General features: G+C 28.4%; 1 pseudogene; it reads left to right on the top strand.

Annotated features, from left to right (window-relative positions):
• Window positions 1-217: 217 nt before the first annotated feature.
• On the top strand, window positions 218-336 carry LOC112480891 (annotated as a pseudogene).
• The last annotated feature ends 7,521 nt before the right edge of the window (window positions 337-7,857 follow it).

The following is a 7,857-nucleotide window of genomic DNA, read 5'->3' as shown; positions in this document are numbered from 1 at the left end:
ATTATTAATGTAATGTAAAAGAAACATTCCCTTAATGGAAACTATTTTTAATACATTATGCAGCTTAAAGTGTGTTTGAAATACTTAGGTATAGTTAAGTACTTGATAGTAATTTTTTTTGTGCGTAGATAAGATGTGAGTTGTTTTTCAGATTTGTCTATGGTTCTGGGAATTGTACCTAAGTATGTTTTCATTATGCAGCTTGTAAGATTTTCTCATCTATGGCTATGCTACCCTGAACAAGCTCAATCCTGTCTGATCTTGGAAGCTGAGCAGGGTTGGGCCTGGTTAGTACTTGGATGGGAGACGACTTAGGAAGACCAGGTGCTGTAGGCATAAAAAATAAAAAAAATAAAGGATTGTAAGCTGACAAGGTCTTTGCAATCTGTGAGGTTAACCAAGGGTTCCCTCACCTAAAAAAAGAAAAAAATAATTTTACTTTTCTTGTGCTTGTAGACAATTCAAATTACCTGTGAGATATAATTGTTACAAATTATTCTAAGTTTATCTTATAGTCTCTGAGAAAAATGTTTTATTGTCAAACATTTTGTAATTTTGTAGAGCCTTTGAAGAGATATACCCTAAAGTCATCATCTTATCAACTAAGGCATTAAGGCTATTTTAATAAGTATGTATTATTTATTAGTAAGTGCTAGAAAATAATTATAAAATAATTACTATCTGGGGCCTTCATTTGGATATTTAAACTTTATCACTAAAAAATATACAGTGACTTTTAAAATACTGTATGCACACATAAAAAATTTGATAAGGTAGTGAATATTGTTTAGTTCAGAATTCTTAGTTATGGATAAAAATGACATATCTAGAAGTGGAATGGCTGACTCAAAGAATATGTGTTATTTTAATTTTAAAAGACATTTCCAAGTTATCCTGCATAAAGTTTAAACTAATATTCTGACCTAAATATATGAGAATAACCTCCCCCCATAAATTAATAGCATAGCCATTAATCTGCTAGTTATAAATAATATTTTACTATAATTTTAATATGCATGTCTTAATCAGTATGTTGAGCATATGTTCACATATTTCTGTTATTTTTTTAAGATTGTTTTTTATGTCATTTACTGATTTTTTTGTAATGTGATAGTTTCATGACAGATTTATATATAGGCTTTGCACTTTAAAAAAGTGACTATAGTTGTTGGTCAGTATATATGTACATACATGTGTGTGCATGTATGTGTGTTGCAAATTTGTTTTCCAGGTTCATTATTTGACTTTGGATTCCTTGGTTTTTGAGAAATGGAAATCTTTAACTATTGTATAATCAAAGTTATCAATCATTTATATTGCATTTTTTCTATTTTATATCCTGCTTAGAAAAGCCTTCCCCATTCTGAGATTATGGCTATAATAATCTCCCATACTTTTATTTAATAATTTTTGTGGTGTAAGTTTTTAATTCTTTTTCCTGTTTTTCATTGAAATACAGCACTTGGTGAGAGAGAACTGGAAATACAAATAGAGTGAGATAGAGAGATAGTGTCAGAGACAGATACAGACAGACAGACAGACAGACAGATAAAACAAAGTAAACATTTATGTAACTGTAATCTAAATACAGAGAATATTACCAGAACTTCAGGAGTTTTATGTTTATTTTCTCGAATTGGAGTAAAAAATTACCACAAATTGACTGGCTTGATACAAGAAGGCTTTAAATTCTCACAGTTCGAGACCAGAAGTACATAATCAAACTGCCAAATGGGTTGATTTCTTTCTTTTGGGGAATTCATCACGAAGCAATTTCGGTTTTCACTTTCCTTTGTGAAGTACTGAATCAGCTATATTTAACAAGTATAAAATTTATCAAAATTTCTATTTATTTTGTAATTTTGGTAATGTGCGTATCTAGAAATTTGTCCATTTAAAATAAATATTCAAATGTATAGTCATAAATTTCATCATATCATCTTATTACATCATTATAATGTGTGTGGGGTCCAAAGCAGTGTCCTATTTTTCTTTCTATTCAAAGTACTAAATTTGGGCTTTGTAGCTGCTCTGTTATATTTATTTTCCATTTCATAATTTTTTCCTATATTCTTTATTTTCTTCCCTTTATATTTTCTGGATTTAATTTGCTATTTTTGATAGAATTCATAAATCATAAAATGTACAAAAATAAATTCCCTTATGGATATGGCTTTAGTTTCTCTGCATGTGTTTTCATACATGATCTTTTCATCATTCAGTCAAAATTAATTTTTAGTTTTCATTGCACTTTTTCTTTGACCGTGGGTTTTTTAAAGTATGACTTCTTAATTCCCAAATGTAAAACTTTTTTATTTTGTTTTTAATTAATTCATATTAATTACATTTTATACTTTACATTAGGGTTCACATTTGTGTTGCACAGTTCTAAGCATTTTTACAAGTGCATAATATCATGTATCCACCATTACACTATCATACAGAATTATTTCTTTATCCTAAAAATTCCCTGTGCTTGACCAATTTATTCCTCTTCCCATCCTCCCAGTTGCTGACATCCACTGACTTTTTACTATCTCAAAAATTTTACTTTTTGAGAATGTCAGATAATTGGAATCATAAAGGATATAGCCTTTTCAGACTGGGTATGTTCTCTTTTATGTTGTCCTCTAGAAATTTTATAATTTTGTGTTTTAAATTTAGGACTATGATCCATTTTAACTTAATTTTTATAAAAAGCATAGATTCATTTTTTTTTATGCAGTTGCCTGTTTATTTTAGCATTATTTGTTAAAAGACTATCTTTTCTTCACTGACTTCTCTGTACTCCTTTGTCAAAGATCAGTTGTCTGTATTTGTGTGGATTCATCTATTTCCTCTTGCAGTTCTGTCAGTTTTGCCTCCAATATTTGAAACTTTCTTGTTACACCCATATACATTAAGGATTGTTATGTCTTCATACAGAATTGACTTTTTTATTCTTATTTAATGTCCCTCTTCATCCTTGACAATTATTCTTTCTCTGAAGTCCATTTAGTAAAAATTAATATAGCTATTCCAGCTTTCCTTGGATTGGTGTTAGTATGGTATATAATTCTTCATCTCTTTAACTGTAACCCATCTGGGTCTTTATATTTAAAGCAGATTTCTTATAGACAACATACATTTAAGATTTTTTTAATCCAATCTTTTGGTCTTTCTCTTTTAATTGGTATATTTATACCATTTTATATTTTTATTATTTATTGATATAGTTAGATTAATATATATCAACATATCTGTATTTTATTTGTTGCACTTATTCTTGATTTCTTTTTTAAGTTTCTTTTTTGACCTTTTTTTGAGTATTTGCATGATTTTATTCTCCTTTCTTAGCATATAAATTACATTTTAAAAAATTTCTTTAGTGATGAGGTAGTGAAAAATATTGTTTAATTCAGAAGTAGAGTTCCAATATACATCTATAATATACATTAATACATAGCTGTAATATACACTTACAACTAGTCTGAATTTATTTTCAGAAAACACTGTACCACATAATGAATAGTGCAGGTACATTATAACAGAACGTCCCTAACTCCTCCTGACTCTCCAGTTTAACATTGCTGTCATACATTTTACTTATTCATAAGCCATAAACTTCCAGTATATTATTGATATTGTATTGAAAAAAAGTTTTCTATTAACTCAGTTAAGAATAAGAAAAATAAATATGATATTTTACCTGTCATTCTTTCTCTGATTCTCTTCTTTATGTAATTCTGAGTTTCTGACCTATTATCAATTTCATTTTCTCTAAAGAACTTCTTTTAATATTTCTTGCCAGGCAGGTTTACTGGCAACAGATTCCCTCAGATTTTGTTTTTCTGGGAAAGTATTTCTCTTTCACTTTTGAGGAATCATTCACTAGATACAGAACTTTTGGTCGTTAGATTTTTTTCTTCCTACATTTTATTTTACTCCACTTTCATCTTTCATGGTTTCTGGAAGTGCGATGTCATTCTTGTTTGTTTCTCTATAGCCAAGATGCTTTTGTTTTCAGCTCTATTAAATTTTCTCTTCTTTAATTTTATGAAGTTTTAATATGATATACCTAGGTACAGATTTTATATTTATATTTGTATTTATATTTATATTTATCCTGCTTGGTGTTCTTTGTGCTTCTTGGGTGTATGGTTAAGTGTTTGCCTTTTATTTTTTTAAAAATCGGCAGTCATTATAACTTAAACTACATTTTTGGTTTCTTTCTCTCTTTTTCCTAGTCTTTTAATTATATGTGTGTTACATCTTTCGGATTAGTCCCACAGTTCTTCAATATAGAGGCATTAACATATTCATTATAGTTATTTTAAATTCTTTGTCTAATAGTTCTAAAATGTCTGTCATATATGATGCTTGATGCTTGTGTTTTCTTCTCAGACTGTGTTTTTCTTACCTCTTAGTATGTCATATAATTTTTTGTTAAAAGCCCGATATGTTGTACTGTGTAATAAGAAAAGATTTTATATATACACACATTTAGTGTGTAAGATTTTTTACTTCCTGGCTAGAATTATGCTGTTTAATTTTTGCTATAGATGCAGGTGTTGGAGGCTTCAATTTCCTTTAATGTTCTTGTATTTGTCTCCCTTGTTCTTTTTTTGATTTCCCTAGAAACTTCCATTGAAATACAGTCTATTTCATGCAGCTGTCTCAGTTTTAATACACTATTTTTATACTATTATACTGGAGTCCTGCTGATGTGTTGTAAGGTGTAATAAGGTATACAATAACTTATATAATCTATAATTTTATGATTAAGACTTCTTTCCTTTCAGTTGGCTACAGTACCTAAGCTATGACCTTCAGGAGCAATTTTTAGCCTTTTTTTTTCCCCCTCCCCTTTTGTGAGACAAGAAGGCTTAAGGGAGATAGAATTGATTAATTATTCTTTCCTCAAATAGGTTAAGGGTCTGGTTAAATATTTCTCCTTGAGGGCAAGCCTTTGTTTCAAAGAGCAGAATACTCTGGGCATATTTCAGAATGGCTATCTTTTCCTTTTTCTTGTGAGAAGCAGTAGGAAATTTTTCTCTGATCTCCATTGAGAGAACGCTGTGGAACTCCTGGAGGTAAAACTAACAAAAGTGGTTGGAGGGGAGCTCATGCCTGGAACCCAAACAGTTTTTTTTTTTTTAATTTTTATTAGTTTCTAGTATACAGTACATTGGTTAGACATTTATATAGTTTACAAAACTATCCCCCTAATTGCTCCTTCGCTCCCCTGGTTTTCTACTTAGCTAATATATTAATGCTAACTGCATTCCCTATGTCGTCCTCCCCATCTCCGTGACTATCTAACTCGAAAGCCAGTCCACACTCAACTTCCAGCAATTCATCAACTGCTATTTACTCATTCCTAACAATTACAAGCTTTAGCAGTTTTTGTTCCTTTCAAGAAGACTTGTCTGTATCACTTGTTGTTTTATATTTGAGAGCAATAATTTGCTAGGTCACCTCACTTTTATGATGGATCTAAAAAGAATTCTTGGTATTTATTTCTTTAGCTCTTTTCTTTTTGTGATATTGGAAAGTAACTTCTAAGCTTTTTATGTGCCTAAATAAAAACGATAGTCCAGTTTTATCTAAATTGATTGTTTTTGATTTTTAACTTAATTATTTTGTGTTCATGAAAAATATAATTATTTTTGGCCCAGTATAATGACAATATTGGGTAAATAATTCCTATGAATTTAAAAAGGAAGATGTATCTTGCAGCTTTTGTTGTTAGTGTTTCACAAATGTCGAAATAGTTGTATGAATCATTTATGTGCTTAATAAATTCATAGTCTTTTCAAAAACTGATAGATGCTTATTAATATCTCCTATGGATTTTAAATAATCTGAGACATTTATTTTCTACACATAAATAATTTTTTATGTTTTTTTGTTTTTGATTTTTGCTTCATATATTTTCAGACTATATAATAAGTTAGACATCACCTTAGGGAATTGTTCCATCTTTCCAATAAATGGTTATTATTTTGAAATGTCTCTGTCATTGGTAATGTTTCCTACATTGGGGTCCATTCGTGTAATATGAATGTTGCCTTCAGGCTTTATTTTGCTTAATCTTGGTATAACATTTCTATTCTTTCACTTTTGCCCTCTTGCATACTTACGTTTTATCTATGTTCCTCAAAAATATATAATTGAATTTCATTTTTTGTTTCCCATGCCTTTTAATTGAAGTATGTACTTCATTTACCTTTGATCTCATTACATACATCTGTTTAATATAAAATATTTAATATCATATGGCAATATTTAAAATATATATATATATATATATAACTGAGGTATAATTATACCTCAATATTTAATTGAGGTATAATTAACATCTGTCACTGTTCAGTTACAGAACATTTTTCTTGTAATGAAAACTTTTAAGATCTACTCTCTTAGCAACTTTTAATAATGTAATACAGTATTATTAACTATAGTCACCATGTTGTATTTTATATCCTCATGACTCATTTATTTTATAATGGAAGTTTATGCTTTTGACTCTCTTCATTATTTAATTTTAAATTTATCTTACTGTTTACTTTCTGTTTATGCCCATTATGATTTTGTTACTTTTTTTGAATTGATTGTAATTAAATTTCTTCATCTATTTGCTTTAGTACAGTCCAGAGATTATACCATGTATCCTTGACTTAACAAAGTCTAATGTAAATTTGAACACATTAATACAAATTTATACATTTATTCTACTCTGGACTTATCTATAAGATTGTTGTGTGCTTTACCTTTATATTTATAAAATTCACAATAAATAATTTTTAAACTTTTATACATATTAATATTTACTTGGATATACCCACATTTACCCTTTTCATATAAAACTTACCTTAATTTTTTCATAATTTTTATACAGTTCAGATTATGTCAATTTGTATTCTACCAGTGATGAAACTATATACTTTTGTTTGCCTAAATTATTTTTTAAATCTTTTTATCTAAAAGTTATTTTAATTTACTTACAGAATTCAACACATTCAAGAAACCATTCAGTTGTTATCTGAATCCCATTGTTTTAGTTAAAATGTTTCATATTGTATGGTAGTATTTTTAGTTTAATCTATGTGGATTTCAAAATTTTGGGTGAAGGTATTTTTCCAGAAGATTGGTCAATTTTTAAATTTTATTTTACTTTATTTATTCTCCACTTCTTTGATATGTCTTCTTTATTATATATTAACTTCTTTATATTATGTCATAAATTAACTTCTCTATGTACTTGAATATTTTTCTGGATTTTCTTTACTTTTACACTAATTTGCTGTCTATTTAGGCATCGACTTTAATTTGTGTTAATGTAATATGTTATTATAATAAAGTTTGTATGATCAATTCTGACAATAGTATTCTTTTGAAACTATTTTTAAGTTATTCCTACATGGTCTCCACACCATGTAAATTTTATTATTTTTGCCCATTTAAAAAGTTATGTTGGTATTCTTAATGAAAAAAATAGTTTGTCATATTTTCTGATATTTTGAATTTGTTTTATTACTTATTAAATGTATTACATAATGGTTAAAACAAGGCATTTTATAATTTAGTTTCCTTTTACTTAGTAATATCCAATGGGGATTGGTATTCTTCCACAGTCTTGCCTGGTCATTATTAAAACTTAATTTATAACTTACTTCATCATTCTACTTTTCAATTCTTCTGCTAAGTTCTTCCCTAGCTATATGAATTTGATGTCGTATATTCTGCAATTCATGTTTTATTTTGTTGTTTTTGATTTGGTTGTTCTTGTGTTGCTATCGTCATTTGATTGCTTGTCCATGGTCTCTTTTCTGTGGAGCATAGCATCCAATAGTTCTTGACAAAAAGTGCACTGGA

Source organism: Pteropus alecto, unplaced genomic scaffold (genome assembly GCF_000325575.1).
Source record: "Pteropus alecto unplaced genomic scaffold, ASM32557v1 scaffold20, whole genome shotgun sequence".
NCBI lineage: Eukaryota > Metazoa > Chordata > Mammalia > Chiroptera > Pteropodidae > Pteropus > Pteropus alecto.
Note: the sequence above shows the minus strand (reverse complement) of the source record. Positions and strands in the feature narration are given on the sequence as shown.